At 41.6% G+C, this 18,344-nt stretch overlaps 1 protein-coding gene across 8 annotated transcripts in view; it reads right to left on the bottom strand.

The window, feature by feature from the left end:
* LOC110526201 (PHD finger protein 21A) overlaps nt 1-1,571 on the bottom strand; it is a 42,794-nt gene extending 41,223 nt beyond the window's left edge. For 4 of the 8 annotated variants that reach the window (XM_021606962.2, XM_021606964.2, XM_021606963.2 and 1 more), the window contains exon 1: nt 1,310-1,405. The gene's annotated coding sequence lies outside the window, so the exon portion shown is untranslated. Of the gene's footprint in view, nt 1-1,309 lie in introns of all 8 variants that reach the window. The other 4 variants (XM_021606957.2, XM_021606954.2, XM_021606959.2 and 1 more) reach the window with 3 other exon arrangements.
* Between the last annotated feature and the right edge of the window lie 16,773 nt (nt 1,572-18,344).

Below are 18,344 nucleotides of genomic sequence, written 5' to 3'. Positions count from 1 at the left end.
GCTGGGCCTACATACTATCAAATCAAATGTTATTGTCACATACAAATATTTAGCAGATGTTATTGCGGGTGTAGCAAAATGCTTGTGTTCCTCGCTCCAACAGTGCAGTAAGTGAGTACAACAATGAGTACCCTTCCTACACTGTAATTCCACGGCACCTGTCTAAATACATGATATAAAGTGGTGCCAAACACGAACGTGATGCAAAACTGGAAATTTAAACTACAGATGGGTCGATTTATACGTCCTACTCCTAAAGTGACCTACTGGACACGTCACTGCACCTGTCTGCCACTCAATCAAACTAAGAATAAGGGCCTCGATTAAGAAAAACTGATACAATATCAAACGTTCCAATCTCAGCCGTTCGAGTGGAATAGGGCCTACAACTACCCCCCACGATTTCACCAGCTAGGCCACATTTATTTGGGGGGAAATAACTGTATAGCGAATCCTGAGAATTAGTTATATATTGTTCAGTAGGGAAATATTCTTATTCTTTCTCAGAGTAGGCTAGTATGTAGGGCACCAGGAGAAACTATCTTAGTGCACTTGATGCAAGCATAACTAAATTAGCTAAATATCATTCGCGAGCTGGAGTTCTTCCTCCAAATAGCAAGTTGGTTGTCCAATGAGAATCTACTTAGTTATGGTATAGTATTAACTCAAATATCACATGGTATTAACTTGCAACATAAATGAACTACGCAAGAACAGGATATACGTATGTTATACCTCTTTTGAAATAAAATACAATAACTTGTGTGATACGTTTTTTTCTTTTACGTGAAATGGTAACCTACTCAATAGCATTCACTAACGCTTTTGTGGCGCTATTACGTGTTACTCGTCGCGATACAGCGTTCCTTTACGAAAAAGAAACAGAGGGCAAGCAACAAAGCATTCGTTCAACTAAAAAGCAGACAAATCGACTTAATAACATAGACATCTGAAATGGATGACTGTCCGATAGTTCGTTACACAACAAAATACATTATAATTGTGCTTTGAAATTCTTTGCAAACGGTGTTTTTATTGTATAACAGAGGCGTAAAGCTTAGCGCAAGTTAGAATCAGCCCCTTTACGCACTACGTTCAATGCCCTCCAATAGCAAGGCACTTATAAAATATCACCCAACTCCTAGAATATGGATATATGAACAAAACGATTGCTCAGCGACTGCTTTCCTTCGACTAAAATGCGAATACACTTGATCTAAAACAACAATATTAATCAAATAATAAAGAGAGTAGCAGAGATGAAAATGAAAGTTCTTATAATAATAGAAAGATCCCGAGATGTTCTTACCCTCCTCTTTTACTCACTTGAGCAGCAGCCAACCCTGCTCTTCTCACACAAATTATTTAAATAAATATTTACAAACACCGTAGTACTTCTTCACCGAAAAACGCCCAGAGCGTGTATTTATCCACTTAATATCCAAATACACTCCATTGCATATGATGTGATTTTCCCGATAATTTTTCCCACTATTTAATTTGAGTATAAAGAGAAAAACTGAGATACAGAACAAGAACTCTTCGTCAATCTCATTCACCCCCCTATCCTGAGCACATTGCACATCAATGCGCGTAGGAAGAGTGAGCGAGAACGGGGCAAGGAAAACTAAGGGGCACTTAGCACAAAACAAGTCACCAATGGCTCTGATTGATTCAATAATATAATTAAAGTATTAAATCGTTTCAGTATATTGTGATTGTATGCATAAATACAGATTAAATCGCATTTAGTAGAGGAACTACTTTATGTGACGGTGCGGCGAATTTATTTCACTTTGCCTAAGGAACTGAGGTGATTTGCCTCCATTGCCTAGGAAAAAAACCCGGATGTAGACTTGATGAAACGCTTCGTATGTAAAGTAACAGACCACTTTCACGAATTGTCGGACACAATTACCCCAACTCTTTGCAATGATATACCACATTCAGGAGCTTTGATCATAGACAGACAAAGACGTACAAATCAGACAATGTTACTTACAAATGTGAATAAATGTACTGTTAGAATAATTGAGGGTGATAATGATGTAAGACTTGACCAAACTATCTGACACCAATAGGCGCGGATCGGGTGCGTGGCCTATTGCTGTCAGTAGTATAGTATTGTCAAATACATGTATTTAGCAAAAGCCTTCAGAAAGTATTCACACCCCTTGACTTTTTCCATATATTGTTGGGTTACTGATTGAATTTAAAATGGATTACATTTGTGCCACTAATCTACACACAATACCCCATATTGTCAAAGTGGAATTACGTTTCTGAAATGATGAGTCAACCCCTTTGTTATGGCAAGCCTAAATACGTTTAGGAGTAAAAATGTGCTTCACAAGTCACATAGTAAGTTGCATGGATTCACTCTGTGTGCAAGAATAGTGGTTAACATGATTTTTGAATGATTACCCCATTGCTGTACCCAACACACATATCTGTAAGGTCCCTCAGTCGAGTAGTGAACTTCAAGCACAGATTCAACCACAAAGACCAGGGAGGTTTTCCAATGCCTCACCTATTGGTAGATTAAAACTTTATTAAATATATTCACATCAAAAATAATTGATTAAAACACACTGTTTTGCAATGATGGTCTACAGTAGCCTCAACAGCACTCTGTAGGGTAGCACCATGGTGTAGCCGGAGGACAGCTAGTTTCCGTCCTCCTCTGCATACGTTGACTTCAATACAAAACCTAGGAGGCTCACTGTTCTCACCCCTTCCATAGACTTACACAGTAATTATGATAACTTCCGGAGGAAGTCCTCCAACCTATCAGAGCTCTTGCAGCATGAACTGACGTGTTGTCCACCTAATCAAAGGATCAGATAATGAATCTAGTACTGAGAGTATAAGCTACAGCTAGCTAGCATTGCAGTACATAAAATGTGGTGAGTAGTTGACTCAAAGAGAGAGAAAGACGATAGTTGAACAGTTTGGAACAAATTAATGTATTTATAAATGGAAGGAGAAGCAAGAGAGAGAGAGCGAGAGCAATACTTCATGCTATTTTCTTTTTCACTTTCACTTAGCTAGCGAATGCAGCTAGCTAGTTTAGCCTACTCAAACACCCATCTCAAACAGAGAGGGATGCTACAATATGTTAGCTAGCTAGCTATGGCTATCCAACACTGGAACACTATCAAGTCAAGGTAAGTTTTGGTTTTATACATTTATTGCCACCTGGTCCCGTTTATGTAACTGCTAAATTTTAGTGGGTTTACTGACGCGTTATTTCTTTTTCTTCTTAGTTAATTATTTTTTTTTTGTCATATCCAATTACGATCTTGTCTCATTGCTGCAACTCCCCAATGGGCTCGGGAGGGGCAAAGGTCGAGTCATGCATCCTCCAAAACATGACCCGCCAAACCGAGCTCCTTAACACCTGCCCGCTTACCCCCGAAGCCAGCCGCACCAATGTGTCGGAGGAAACACCGTTCAACTGACAACCGAAGTCAGCCTGCAGGTGCCCAGCCCACCACAAGGAGTTGCTAGAGCGCTATGAGCCAAGTAAAGCCCCGCTTGGCCAAACTCTCCCCTAACCCGGATTACTCTGGGCCAATTGTGCACAGCCCTATGGGTTTCCCGGTCACGGAGGTTGTGACACAGCCTGGGATCGAATCTGGGTCTGTAGTGATGCCTCAAGCACTGCAATGAAGTGCCTTAGACCACTGTGCCACTTAGGAGGCCACTAACGCGTTATTTCTAGTAGCTATGTTGACTTTGAAGTTAGTTTTTTTTGCCTGGCCACAGACAGCTGATGAGTTGTGCACTAAAGTCCTGTGGAATGCTTTCAACACCTCGTAGAGTCCGTGTCCCGATGAATTTAGGCTATTCTGAGGGCAAAAGATGGGGGTGCAACTCAATAATAGGAAGGTGTTTCGAACCAAAATTCCTATACTATCAGGCAGATGGAGTTTTGTGACCAAGGTGATTCCAATATTGTTTGTTTAAATCTAGTAATAGTAGAAAACTTTACAGACCATGAGTGGTTTTGTTGCACTACATGTAATTACGAAATGAATAAGGGGTCCTTACGGTACAGTATAGCTGACCCTGCTCATTCCTGATTGATTTATGATTTTATACAAATCTCCAGATTATTTTAGGAATCACATTTTTGAGAGAAATATTAAAGTCACAGAGGGCTATTGCAAGAAACTATATACATAAGAAAAATGTTCAGTTAATAATCATTATTGCTAGTTTTTAGAATTTTAAACTTTGCTCCGGACAAGGGCATTTCCAGGCATAGAGCCAACATGAATAATATTGAAAGTATTTTGAAAATTCCCAAAACAAATATTTTCCATGATCAAATTCCCCTAAATGTACATTTTAAGATCAAATACTGCAACAAAAAGGCCTCCCGGGTGGCGCAGTGGTTAAGGGCGCTGTACTGCAGCGCCAGCTGTGCCACCAGAGACTCTGGGTTCGCGCCCAGGCTCTGTCGCAACCGGCTGCGACCGGGAGGTCTGTGGGGCAATGCACAATTGGCCCAGTGTCGTCTGGGTTAGGGAGGGCTTGGCCGGTAGGGATATCCTTAATTCATCACGCACCAGCGACTCCTGTGGCTGGCCAGGCGCAGTGCACGCTAACCAAGGTTGCCAGGTGCACAGTGTTTCCTCTGACACATTGGTGCGGCTGGCTTCCAGGTTGGATGCGCACTGTGTTAAGAAGCATGGTTGGGTTGGGTTGGGTTGTGTATCGGAGGACGCATCGGAGGAGGACGCATGACTTTCAACCTTCATCTCTCCCGAGCTCATACGGGAGTTGTAGCGATGAGACAAGATAGTAGCTACTAAACAATTGGATACCATGAAATTGGGGAGAAAATAAATAATGCAACAAAATTAATAATTTTCAACTATAAAAATACATTTTCCCACAAAATCCCAACTTTCAAGAAAAATCTCTGAACAAATGTTCAGATTTTGCCATGAGACATTTTGCCATGAGAGCAAATGTTGCAGTTTTAAAGCAAATTCATTTTTGGGAGTTGGGGGCCCCAAAGCTTGTGGGCACCCTCGCCTTGTGGGAATTGAATGCCAGAACAGGCCAATATATAACAGGCGCCGTCCTACAGCTTAGATTAAAATACAGAGTAGTCCCTATCACACAATTAGACAGAAAACATGCCTACAAAATAAAATATGCCAATTTATTTAAAAGCAAAGGATTAAGGCATATTAATCATATCCACAAAACATGTGGATATTATCATATTCAACATCTGCAAATTCTAGAGTGAAATACTTTGAATTCCAGATCCATTGTATTATGTTGGAACAGCTTGAAAATAATCGATCCATTCTTCTCAAAATGTCAATGTTTGTATGCTAAAAGGGTGTGTATATTTTCCCATAGGCTAAAATGCAAGTTGGGTATTCTAGTTTTATTTTAAAAAATCCTGTTCACACAATATAGAGATTACTATTGTGATTAGTAATATATGATGTTTGAACATCATGAATGAATTTTGTATTTGAAAGATGTACCATACTTTTAGAGATATATTAATACTCTTTCATAAGGACAATAGGCAAACAATTACCCGATCAAAATGTTCTATTTTGGCCTATTTTGTTGTCCACAAATGGCCATTATTTTTACTCTGTTGTCTTGTTCAAGAAAGGTTAGCCTCGGACTTTAGTCAAAGAGATGGCAGTGGAAGGATTGCAACACAAGACTTATGCAGTCTTATAAGACTATAAGACCTGCTGAAATGATCAATCATGTGCATTATGTTGGAGATTTGATTGTCCACAGTGAGTGCCTGCAGCATGGTCATTGTGTATAATCCGCAGTAGTTCTCTTTTTCTTTGACCTCCAATTTGGCACAGAGCACTCTAAATGCACAACATCTCATGGCTGTAGACTAAAGTCTGTTCGCTCTCTGGGTTTGAGATTGATCTTGCAGCCACTTCAGCAGTGCTCATCAAAAGTGCTACTGTGGCCCTGACATCTCCTTTGTGAGCCACTGTATCCACCACTGTAACAGCCAGAGAGTGGTGATGATTAGTGCAGACACAGCATGCCTATGGACAGAATCTGCACAAGTAGAACCTATAGGGCACAGGTGTCAAACTCATTCCACGGAGGGCCAAGAAGTGTCTGCAGGTTTTCACTCCTCCCTTGTACTTTATTGACGAATTAAGGTCACTAATTAGTAAGGAACCCCACACCTGGTTGTCTAGGGTTTAATTCAAAGGAAAAAACAAAAACCTGCAGACACTCGGCCCTCCATGGAATGAGTTTGACACCCCTGCTATTGGGATCACTGGAGACAGTCTTGTGTAGCCTACTGATGCAAGAGCAGGGTGCTCAGTTGGTATAAAATCCCATCAGATCTTGACCCTGGCCTGCGGCATAGTAGGGTTTATGAAGGAAGGTAAAATGTACTCAATGTACTCTGCAACTACAATTTAGGACACTAACATGTATTAAATGTCATGTGCAAATGGCTTAAAAGACAGTATGATGCAAAATAGTGGCACACAATATGACAGGGTTAGGCAACTACATTTAGCCCTGGGTCGATTTATGTTAGAGCCGATGTTTGGGGGGGGGGGGGGGGGGGGGTGGTTTGATATTGAAATAAAAACAGCTGCATCCTTTAATAATTTATAGATGCAGTACTATGTGAAATATCAAGTGTAGTTATCATCGCATAATATAATATAAGTGGATCTATTGCAAAAGTTATTGTGTGGTAAACGTGCATAGAGGCAACTCTTTCACAAAAGCAGCAGTTTTGGGATCTCAGCAAGATCACAGAGTGAGTCAGAGTACAGTACAGCCCTCAGCTCAGAGTCACTCTAATGACATCGACTGTTTCAAATAGTGCCTTCAGAAAGTATTCAAACCACTTGACTTTTTCCACATTTTGTTGCTTTACAGCCTGAATTTAAAATGGATTAAAATTAGATTTCTTTTTGTCACTGATCTATGCACAATACCCCATAGTGTCAACGTGGAATTTTGTTTGCAGAACATTTTAGAAATTAATTTAAATATTAAGCTGAAATGTCAACAAGTATTAATAAATCAATAAGTATTCAACCTATTTGTCATGGCAAGCCTAAATAAATTCAGGAATAAAAGTATGCTTAACAAATCGCATAATAAGTTGCATGGACTCATTCTGTGTTTAATAACAATGGTCAACATAATTTTTGAATAACTACCCCATCTCTGTACCCCACACATACAATTATCTGTGAGGTTCCTCAATCGAGTAATGAATTTCAAGCACAGATTCAACCAGGGAGGTTTTTCAATGCCTCGCAAAGAAGGGTACCAATTGTAGTGTCTGTTGGAAAGTAGACTGAAAGTAGACTGAAAGTAGACTGAACCAGGGTTTCCTCTAGGATTTTGCCCGTGCTTACCTTTATTCCATTTATTTTGATCCTTAAAAACCTCCCTAGTCCTTGCCAATGACAAGCATACCCAATACATGATGCAGCCACCACCATGCTTGAAAATATGAAGAGTGGTACTCAGTGATTTCTTTATCACATGTTCTGCCATTTTTCTTCAGGATGCATGTTTTGGAATATTTGTATCTGTACAGGCTTTCTTCTTTTCACTCTGTCAATTAGTTAGTATTGAGGAGTAACTACAATGTTGTTGATCCATCCTCAGTTTTTTTCCTATCACAGCCATTAAACTTAGTAACTGTTTTAAAGTCACCATAGGCCTCATGGTGAAATCCCTGAGCAGTTTTCTTCTTCTCCGGCAACTGAGTTTGGAAGGACGCCTGTATCTTTCTAGTGACTGGGTGTATTGACACACCATCCGGAGTGTAATTAATAACTTCACCATGCTCAAATTGATATTCAATGTCTGCTTTTTTTTTTTTACCCATCTACCAATATGTGTCGCCCTTTTCAAGACATTGGAAAACCTCCCTGGTCTTTGTGGTTGAATCTGCATTTGAAATTCACTACTCGACTGAGGGACCTTACAGATAATTGTGTGTGTGGTTTACAGAGATGAGGTCGTCATGTTAAAAACTATTATTGCACACAGACGGAGTCCATGCAACTTATTATGTGACTTGTTAAGCACATTTTTAGTCCTGATTTTAGGCTTGCCACAACAAAGGAGTTGAATACTTGTTGACTCAAGACATTTTATTAATTTGTAAACATTAAAAAAAATATATATATATTTTGACATTATGGGGTAGGTACTGTAAAGCATTAGAAACTTTATTAATATATTTCATTTGTATTTCATAGTCAAACATATCAGAGAACAATGGCTTCATACTTTCATAGATACATGCCCTCACTAATGAAAAGGCACTTGAGTGTTCTAATGAAGGTGTTCAGATACAGAAGTGCCCCTATTATGTGCTTTAATGATGGAGAAAGGAAGTGAGAGGCCAATCCACAGCTCTGGGTCCTATCAAATCGCTCATGCCCTATTCTCTTCTGCACAGATTCCCATCTACACAGGAGAGAGTAGTTAAAATCTCAGTCACGGCAAAATGCACACCTGAGAGAAATGACAGGTCTCTCACAGCTATATCAGTAATCTCACAGGAGCTCAGCTGCTGTCTTCTTTTCTCTGTCCTTTAACCGTGTTCTCACCAAGTTATTAAACCATTATTTCTACTCTTACAGTTGAGGGTGGTTTTAAATGTTTGTTCTGTAGATAAAGCAATGGAGTTACATTTTCTGCTCAGTGCAGTTTTCACATTGAGAAATGTCTCTACTAGTATTTATAATAATTCAGTGACTTGTTTTGAGACTATGTGTGGGTACGTGAGCGCATCCACTGTCAGTCCGGGGATGCTGTATCTTTGTGGTTGTGTGATTGAGGGTGAAAATGGGATAAAGGTGAGGATATGCATTGTTGAGTTGCAAAGGATATGTATGACAATCCAATCCTATTTTCCTTCTCGAGTATAGACAGTCAATCAGATATACTGTAAGTCAGTGAGACTTTGAAACATTACTGTTGATTGATTGTTTTGTGCTACAGAATATTCACTTCTGAGTGCAGCTCATCATTGCAGAGCATTGAAAAGGCCACTAGTGGGTAGTAATGCAAAGGCTTTTCCTTAGAAGAGTATAAGTCAAGGGCCCAGTTTAGAGCAATGACTTTCTTTTAAGTTTTCAAAGTATGGCTTTGCCATTACTTCCTGTTACTTTTTTCAATCAGTCAACCAATCAAATGTATTTCTAAAGCCCTTTTTTACATCAGCAGATGTCACAAAGTGCTATACAGAAACCCAGCCAAAAACCCCAGATAGCAAGCAATGCAGATGTAGAAACACGGTGGCTAGGAAAAACTCCCTAGAAAGGCAGGAGCCTAGGAAGAAACCTAGAGAGGAACCAGCCTCTGAGGGGTGTCCAATCCTCTTCTGGCTGTGTCAGGTGGAGGTAGAACATGGCCATTAAGGCCAGATTGTTCTTCAAGATGTTCAAACATTCATAGATGACCAGCAGGGTAATTCAGAGGTCGAGACAGCAGGTGCGATAGAGAGAGAGAGAGATTCAAAAACAGCAGGTCCGAGTAGCACGTCCGGTGAACAGATCAGGGTTCCATAGCCGCAGGTAGAACTGAAATTGAAACTGGAGCAGCAGCAAGACCAGTTTCAACTGTTCTACAGCACGACTGAATTAAAGGGAGCACACTTAAATTCACACAGGACACCAGATAAGACAGGAGAATTACGCCAGATATAACAGACTGACCCTGGCCCCCCGGCACATAGACTATTGCAGCATAGATACTGGAGGCTGGGGGGGGGGCGACACTGTGGCCCCATCCGACGATACCCCCGGACAGGGCAAACCAGGCAGAATAAAACCCCACCCACTTTGCCACTAGAGGGATATCAACAGACCACCAACTTACTAACCTGAGACAAGACTGAGTACAGCCCACGAAGATCTCCCCCACCGCACGAGCATGAGGGGACGCAAAACCCGGACAGGAAGATCACATTTGTGGCTCAACCCACTCAAGTGACGCACCCAACCTAGGGACGGCATGGAAGAGCACTAGTAAGCCAATGACTCAGCCCCTATAATAGGGTCAGAGGCAGAGAATCCCAGTGGAGAGAGGGGAGCCGGCCAGGCAGAGACAGCAAGGGCGTTTCACCGCTCCAGTGCCTTGCCGTTCACCTTCGCAACCCTGGACCAGACTACACTCAATCGTAGAACCCACTGAAGAGATGAGTCTTAAAGGTCGAGACCGAGTTTGCGTCTCTCCTATTAATAGGCAGACCATTCCATAAAAATGGAGCTCAATCATGTTTAATGTATGGTCCCTATATTATTTGTTATTCCTGTTTCAGTTCTTTTGTAGTCCTGGCTTCACTTATATTTTAATATTTTGTATTATTATTTATGTATTTTGTAGCCTATGTCTATGCCGTCGTACAATATACCCCATTATAAATGACACACAGAATTGATTTTACATGTTCATGAATGAGTTCAATAAGTCCTTTTAATCAATAACCTCTGCTGCTGGTTTCCATTCTTCATCTGTTACAACTTTGATGACATGCCTATTGATTTTCAGGCCAAGTGCTTGTTTTCGTTCATAGGATCTTTAAGTTATTGATGTAATCTTTCAAGTAGCAGCACACAAATATCCACCTCTCAAGTTGTATTCGTAGTCCTGTGAACTTGCTGCTTGTGAGGATGCAGTACTGTCCATTCACTGTGGATGGAGCCATACTCCTATCTACATGGTCTCAATGAATGAACTCAATGAACGTTTTTTTTTATCTTCTTTTTTTACCAGACTGAGCAGAGGTGAATGAAAAGTCATGAAAAGTAATTCCTTTGGCTTAATCCTTTATTTGGCTGAGCAGTTAAACAAACATCCAAATAGTCAAGCCAATGTTCCACTTGATGTTTGAATTAATATCTCTGCATCTTCATCCAGTTTCGATAAGATTAAAACATGAATTGAATCAAGCCGATGGGCTCGCAAAGCTTTTCTTCGGGCATTCTTCAACATGTCAACATGTCAACATTCAACTTTAATCAGGATATTTCCTTCATAATGAGATAGCCCAAGAAAAGCACATGTTCAAACTAAGAACTACAGTGCCTTGCGAAAGTATTCGGCCCCCTTGAACTTTGCGACCTTTTGCCACATTTCAGGCTTCAAACATAAAGATATAAAACTGTATTTTTTTGTGAAGAATCAACAACAAGTGGGACACAATCATGAAGTGGAACGACATTTATTGGATATTTCAAACTTTCTTAACAAATCAAAAACTGAAAAATTGGGCGTGCAAAATTATTCAGCCCCTTTACTTTCAGTGCAGCAAATTCTCTCCAGAAGTTCAGTGAGGATCTCTGAATGATCCAATGTTGACCTAAATGACTAATGATGATAAATACAATCCACCTGTGTGTAATCAAGTCTCCGTATAAATGCACCTGCACTGTGATAGTCTCAGAGGTCCGTTAAAAGCGCAGAGAGCATCATGAAGAACAAGGAACACACCAGGCAGGTCCGAGATACTGTTGTGAAGAAGTTTAAAGCCGGATTTGGATACAAAAAGATTTCCCAAACATTAAACATCCCAAGGAGCACTGTGCAAGCGATAATATTGAAATGGAAGGAGTATCAGACCACTGCAAATCTACCAAGACCTGGCCGTCCCTCTAAACTTTCAGCTCATACAAGGAGAAGACTGATCAGAGATGCAGCCAAGAGGCCCATGATCACTCTGGATGAACTGCAGAGATCTACAGCTGAGGTGGGAGACTCTGTCCATAGGACAACAATCAGTCGTATATTGCACAAATCTGGCCTTTGTGGAAGAGTGGCAAGAAGAAAGCCATTTCTTAAAGATATCCATAAAAAGTGTCGTTTAAAGTTTGCCACAAGCCACCTGGGAGACACACCAAACATGTGGAAGAAGGTGCTCTGGTCAGATGAAACCAAAATTGAACTTTTTGGCAACAATGCAAAACGTTATGTTTGGCGTAAAAGCAACACAGCTGAACACACCATCCCCACTGTCAAACATGGTGGTGGCAGCATCATGGTTTGGGCCTGCTTTTCTTCAGCAGGGACAGGGAAGATGGTTCAAATTGATGGGAAGATGGATGGAGCCAAATACAGGACCATTCTGGAAGAAAACCTGATGGAGTCTGCAAAAGACCTGAGACTGGGACGGAGATTTGTCTTCCAACAAGACAATGATCCAAAACATAAAGCAAAATCTACAATGGAATGGTTCAAAAATAAACATATCCAGGTGTTAGAATGGCCAAGTCAAAGTCCAGACCTGAATCCAATCGAGAATCAGTGGAAAGAACTGAAAACTGCTGTTCACAAATGCTCTCCATCCAACATCACTGAGCTCGAGCTGTTTTGCAAGGAGGAATGGGAAAAAATGTCAGTCTCTCGATGTGCAAAACTGATAGAGACATACCCCAAGCGACTTACAGCTGTAATCGCAGCAAAAGGTGGCGCTACAAAGTATTAACTTAAGGGGGCTGAATAATTTTGCACGCCCAATTTTTCAGTTTTTGATTTGTTAAAAAAGTTTGAAATATCCAATAAATGTCGTTCCACTTCATGATTGTGTCCCACATGTTGTTGATTCTTCACAAAAAAATACAGTTTTATATCTTTATGTTTGAAGCCTGAAATGTGGCAAAAGGTCGCAAAGTTCAAGGGGGCCGAATACTTTCGCAAGGCACTGTATGTTTTTATATGAACTTTGCAAGAAATGGTAACATACGGTCACCAAGTTGTATATCTGGCAGGTTTTATAACATCTTCTTGTATGTCAGGCCTTCAGAAAACGCAGGTCGTTACAATGCTTATAATCTCTTCTTGGTCTTTTGAAGGGGATTTAAACTGAAAGAGTATACCTGTGGATGGAAGGGAGTATCCTTGAACTCTTCAGTAAACTGAATTACATGTGGCTGGACTGGTATGACCACACAATGAGGACGGAGAGCTTCAATTCCCAGACCCAAGGCCCCCTGCTTGCATTTGATCCGTAGCTCACCCTAGGATACAGCTTGCCTTTGTCCCTTTGCAAACATCACTGACTTCCACACACTTTCAACTTCCAAACACTACCATCCAAACAAACATAATCATTTATTTTACTTTCCTGTCGTGTAAACTTACGGTGTGACTCATCTTTGTGGTCACAAAAGATGGAGATGCCTATCACTCGTGCTGCAGTATTCTCCATGGTATGGTCTTATGAGCAGGATGAGACAATTTGGTCTCTGAGACGGGCTGAGATGGAGAGACATAAGGAGAAAATCTTCTACATTGGATTAGACTATTCTTCAGAGTATGGCATATTAAACTGCTGGAGATTTTCAGGAAAAAATAATACACATTTTCTGTATAAAATATTAGACAATTCAAAGCACTCATACAATTTGCACAACCTGGTATGATTTTTGCCTGACTCATCGTGAGGCATACTTTTAAGTGATTTAAGACTCAAGATTTAATAGTCTCAACATTCAGCAAATTTAAGCATGCAATTCAAAGCTTGCTAGCTTCCTCTTTTATGTTTAGAACAAAAAAAGTAGGCTTGTTAAAAAGAGACCTCAATAAAAATACTCTTTTACAAGTTTTCTTTTTAAACTTCACATGGGAAGCCCTGGTGTGTAGTGGGTTTGTGGGCGGTCCTCAGTAACGCTTTCGAGTCAGAAGCTTAGCATGTCATACACACAAACATATTATAGTGGGTGTCAGACACACTGTGGAAATTCTGTGAAACTCTTTATAACAAAAAATTCTACGCAACTCCTGTAGACTGTGTATGATGCAACAGCGTGTAAGGATATCTCTCCCCTTCCATTCTCTGATACTTTCTTTAACTTGACGCCATGTTAAGTCAAAGAAACCCAGCCTCGAGCTGCACAGTGACGCGAGCCTACCATATGAGCTAAATGCCTTCTATGCTAGCTTTGAGGCTAGCAACACTGAACTATGCATGAGAACACCAGCTGTTCCAGACGACTGTGTGATCACGCTCTCCGTAGTCAATGCGAGTAAGACCTTTAAACAGTTTAACATTCACAAGGCAGGGCCAGACGGATTACCAGGACGCGTACTCAGAGCATTCGCAGATCAGCTGGCTAGTGTCTTCAATTACATTTTCAACCTCTCCCTGACCCAGTCCCTATGCCCAAGAATGCAAAGGTACTGCAGCTTGACTAAATAACTATCACCCCGTAGCACTCACATCTGTAGCTATGAAATGCTTCGAAAGGCTGGTCATGGCTCACATCAACACCATTATCCGAGACACCCTGGATTGACTCCAATTTGCATACCACCCCAACAGATCCGCAGATGATGCAATCTATATTGCACTCCACACTGCCCATTCCCACCAGGACAAAATGTATCTATGTGAGGACACTGTTCATTGACTACAGCTCAGCGTTCAACACCATAGCGCCCACGAAGCTCATCACTCGCTGCAGCTGTACATAGTCCATCGGTAAATAGCCCACCCAATTTACCTACCTCATCCCCATACTGTTTTCATTTATTTACTTTTCTGCTCTTTTGCACACCAGTATCTCTACCTGCACATGACCATCTGATCATTTATCACTCCAGTGTTAATCTGCTAAATTGTAATTATTCACCTACCTCCTCATGCCTTTTGCACACAATGTATATAGACTCTTTTTTTTCTTCTTTTTTTTCCTACTGTTTCTACTGTGACTTGTTTATTGTTTACTCCATGTGTAACTCTGTGTTGCTGTCTGTTCACACTGGTATGCTTTATCTTGGCCAGGTCGCAGTTGTAAATGAGAACTTGTTCTCAACTAGCCTACCTGGTTAAATAAAGGTGAAATAAATACAAATAAAAAGTAGTGCCAGGAAAACAACCTCTCCCTCAACGTCAGCAAGACAAAGGAGCTGATCGTGCACTATAGGAAACAGAGGGCCGAGCACGCCCCAATTCACATCTACGAGGCTGTATTGGAGCGGGTTGAGAGCATCAAGTTCCTCGGTGTCCACATTACTATGGACCTATCATGGTCCAAACACACCAATACAGTTGTGAAGAGGGCACGACAACACTTCTTCCTCCTCAGGAGAAATGGGTCCTCAGAACCTCAAAAAGTTCTACAGCTGCACCCTTGAGAGCATCTTAACTGGCTGCATCACCACTTTGTATGGCAACTGGCATCCGACCATAAGGCGCTACAGAGGGGAGTGAGTATGGCCCAGTACATCAATGGGGCCGAGCTCCCTGCCATCCACGACCTATATACCAGGCGGTGTCAAAGGAAGGCCTTAAAAATGGTCATAGACTCCAGCCACCCAAGTCATAGACTGTTCTCTCTGCTACCGCACTACAACTGGTACCGGAGTGCCAAGTCTGGGACCAAAAGGCTCCTGAACAGCTTCTACCCTCAAGCCATACGACTGCTGAACAGTTAATAAAATGGGTACCCTGACTATTTACATTGGACCCATTTTCATTTGCACTGACTCTCTTGCACTAGCTCTATGCACACTCACTGGACTCTATCCACACACTCACACATACTACACTGACACATACACACTATATACGTTTCACACACACACAAAGGCACATTTCCTAGTCACTTTTACCCCTACCTACATACTGTATTACCTCAATTACCTCAACTATCTCGTACCCCCTGACTCGGTACCAGTACTCTAGTATATATCGTTGTTTTATTGCAAAACAAAAACATACTTTTTAACTCTGCGTTGTTGGGAAAGAACTTGTAAGTCAGCATTTCACAATAAAGTCTACACCTGTTGTATTTGGCGCATGTAACAAATACAATTTGATTAGATGTTTGCCATTGTCCATATAAATTGCCTATCCTTTCACTCACTAGCGTTCTCTCCATCAGACTGTATTGCTCTCTCCAGATGTAGCCCAGACATGCTGCTCTGGAGGTCCTGGTCTGGAGTTCACTGAGAGAGAAAGAGGGAGAGAGTGCGAGAGAGACTGTAACTGGCTGGCTGCCTAGTGGAGCTGGTACTGTGGGGGAGGGACAGACTGCATCCACAGGAATGACAGCATATGGAACCTCCTCATCAATCACGCTCTATCCCTGATGTTGTTTCCCCGTCTCATCTCCACTGAAAGCATATACATATGAATAGGTTGGATATACACTAAGTGTAGAAAACATTAATATTGAGTTGCACCCCATTTTGCCCTCAGAACACCCTCAATTGGTCGGAGCATGGATTCTACAAGGTGTTGAAAGCATTCCACATCGATGCTGCCCCTGTTGACTCCAATGCTTTCCACAGTTGTGTCAAGTTGGCTGGATGTCCTTTGGGTGGTGGACCATTCTTGATACACACGGAAAACCGTTGAGTGTGAAAAACCCAGCAGCGTTGCAGTTCTTGACACAAACCGGAACTTTCACCTCGATTCGCCTGGTCATTCTATGTCATGGAAAGAGCAGGTCTTCATAATATTTTGTACACTCAGTGTATAGTACTTCAGAAGTATACATTTTCTTTAGGCATAGGTCCTCATAATACACTGTCAGTCACAGCATCGAGACAAAAAAACTAAACACAATGCATGACATGCCTTACTCTTCTTTGCTTTGTTGTGGTTGTCAGTCATGAGTCAGCCCCATCTAAATGTTAGAATCATCAAACCCTTACCTCATCCACCAGTGAGATCAATGTGAAGTTGAACCACTGCCTCATCAGGGAGAGAAGTTGGGACCAACCACGAAGTACCACGCCCCGGCCAGTCTCTGGGATGGATATAATTATTGATACACCGGGGGAGGAGAGGATGGTTGGATGGAATCTACAGCCTCGCCCTTTGCCTCAGCCTCCCCAGACAGGCAGACAGAGTGACCCTGAGGCTTGCTATAAATACCCCACTTATTACTGGGTGGCGATGGGGCTATGGCCAGAAGGCTCTCATTTAGGCTTTTCCAAGACCAAAATAAAAAGAAACACTTGAGGAGAGAACCTCTGAACCTAAGTCTGGGAATAACTTCAGTGAGGGATGGACTACCAAACCGAACGTTCCCCTCAAACAATGGGATAAAGGAGCTACCTGGATGCTTTCCAGACAGTGGTTTGATTTGTGGTTTGTTAGTCTTCTCTGTGTTAGGCTTCCAAGCTACACAAACCATGTCACTTTTTCCTATGTTCCCAGTGCTGTCGTTGTTGAAGTCAACTAAAGGGAATGGAAGAGTTCTGAATGCAATACTCTCAAACTGCCACCAGCAGATACTTTCTCCTGGAATTATATCTTCCATTGGTCTGTATAACTAATAGAAATAGCCAGCCAGTGCCAGGCTTTCAACAATGACAGAGATCAAAGTTGTGCCTCTCACTAAACAATATGATATCGACATGCAGACTACATGAAGAAATAGATTTTTGTAAAAAAAAGATGTTTCAAATCCAAGCTCTAATAGGGCACGGAGGACAAGCGCTTTGTTATTGAAAAAGGCTTGGTTAATAAGCGTCTCTCTGACCAGAGCATGTCCAAGTCAATGTGACGTCAGTCTGGTGAGTCATCTCTTGTCAAGAGTGTGAGAGCAGGTCTCTTACTAACAAGATATGCTATTAAAATGAATAGGCTGCAGGTGATTCAGGGGACTATAATCAGCCTCAATGTGGACGCACTCTGCTAAGATGAATCAAATGGGTTTGAATGAACTAACAAAACCTCCCAACCCTGCTTTATAGAGTTGATCTGTGAGGCAGAAGGCTATTGACATGCTCAAAAATAACAAGCAACAACCTAACAAAATACACTACATGACCAAAAGTATGTGGACACCTGCTCATTGAACATCTCATTCCAAAATCATGGGCATTAATATGGAGTTGGTCCCCCTTTGCTGCTATAACAGCCTCCACTCTTCTGGGAAGGCTTCCCACTAGATGTTGGAACATTCCTGCGGGGACTTCCATTCAGCCACAAGAGCATTAGTGAGACAGGGCACTGATATTGGGCGATTAGGCCTGGCTCGCAGTCGGCGTGCCAATTCATCCCAAAGGTATTCGATGGGGTTGAGGTCAGGGCTTTGTGCAGGCCAGTCAAGTTCTTCCACACCGATCTCAACAAACCATTTCTGTATGGATCTTGCTTTGTGCAACCTAGGACAGATGTGTGTTGCAACCTAGGACATGTGATTTTTATGGTCTACATTGTGTGGTCTACCACTTTGTGGCTGAGCCGTTGTTGCTCCTAGATGTTTCTACTTCACAATAACAGCACTTACAGTTGACTTGGGCAACTCCAGCAGGGCAGAAATTTGACAAGCTGACTTGGAATGGTGGCATCCTATGAAGGTGCCACTTTGAAAGTCACTGAG

The sequence above is a fragment of the Oncorhynchus mykiss genome, chromosome 6 (genome assembly GCF_013265735.2).
Source record: "Oncorhynchus mykiss isolate Arlee chromosome 6, USDA_OmykA_1.1, whole genome shotgun sequence".
NCBI classification, from domain to species: domain Eukaryota; kingdom Metazoa; phylum Chordata; class Actinopteri; order Salmoniformes; family Salmonidae; genus Oncorhynchus; species Oncorhynchus mykiss.
The sequence above is the reverse complement of the archived record's forward strand: the minus strand, read 5'-3'. Positions and strand labels throughout refer to the sequence as shown.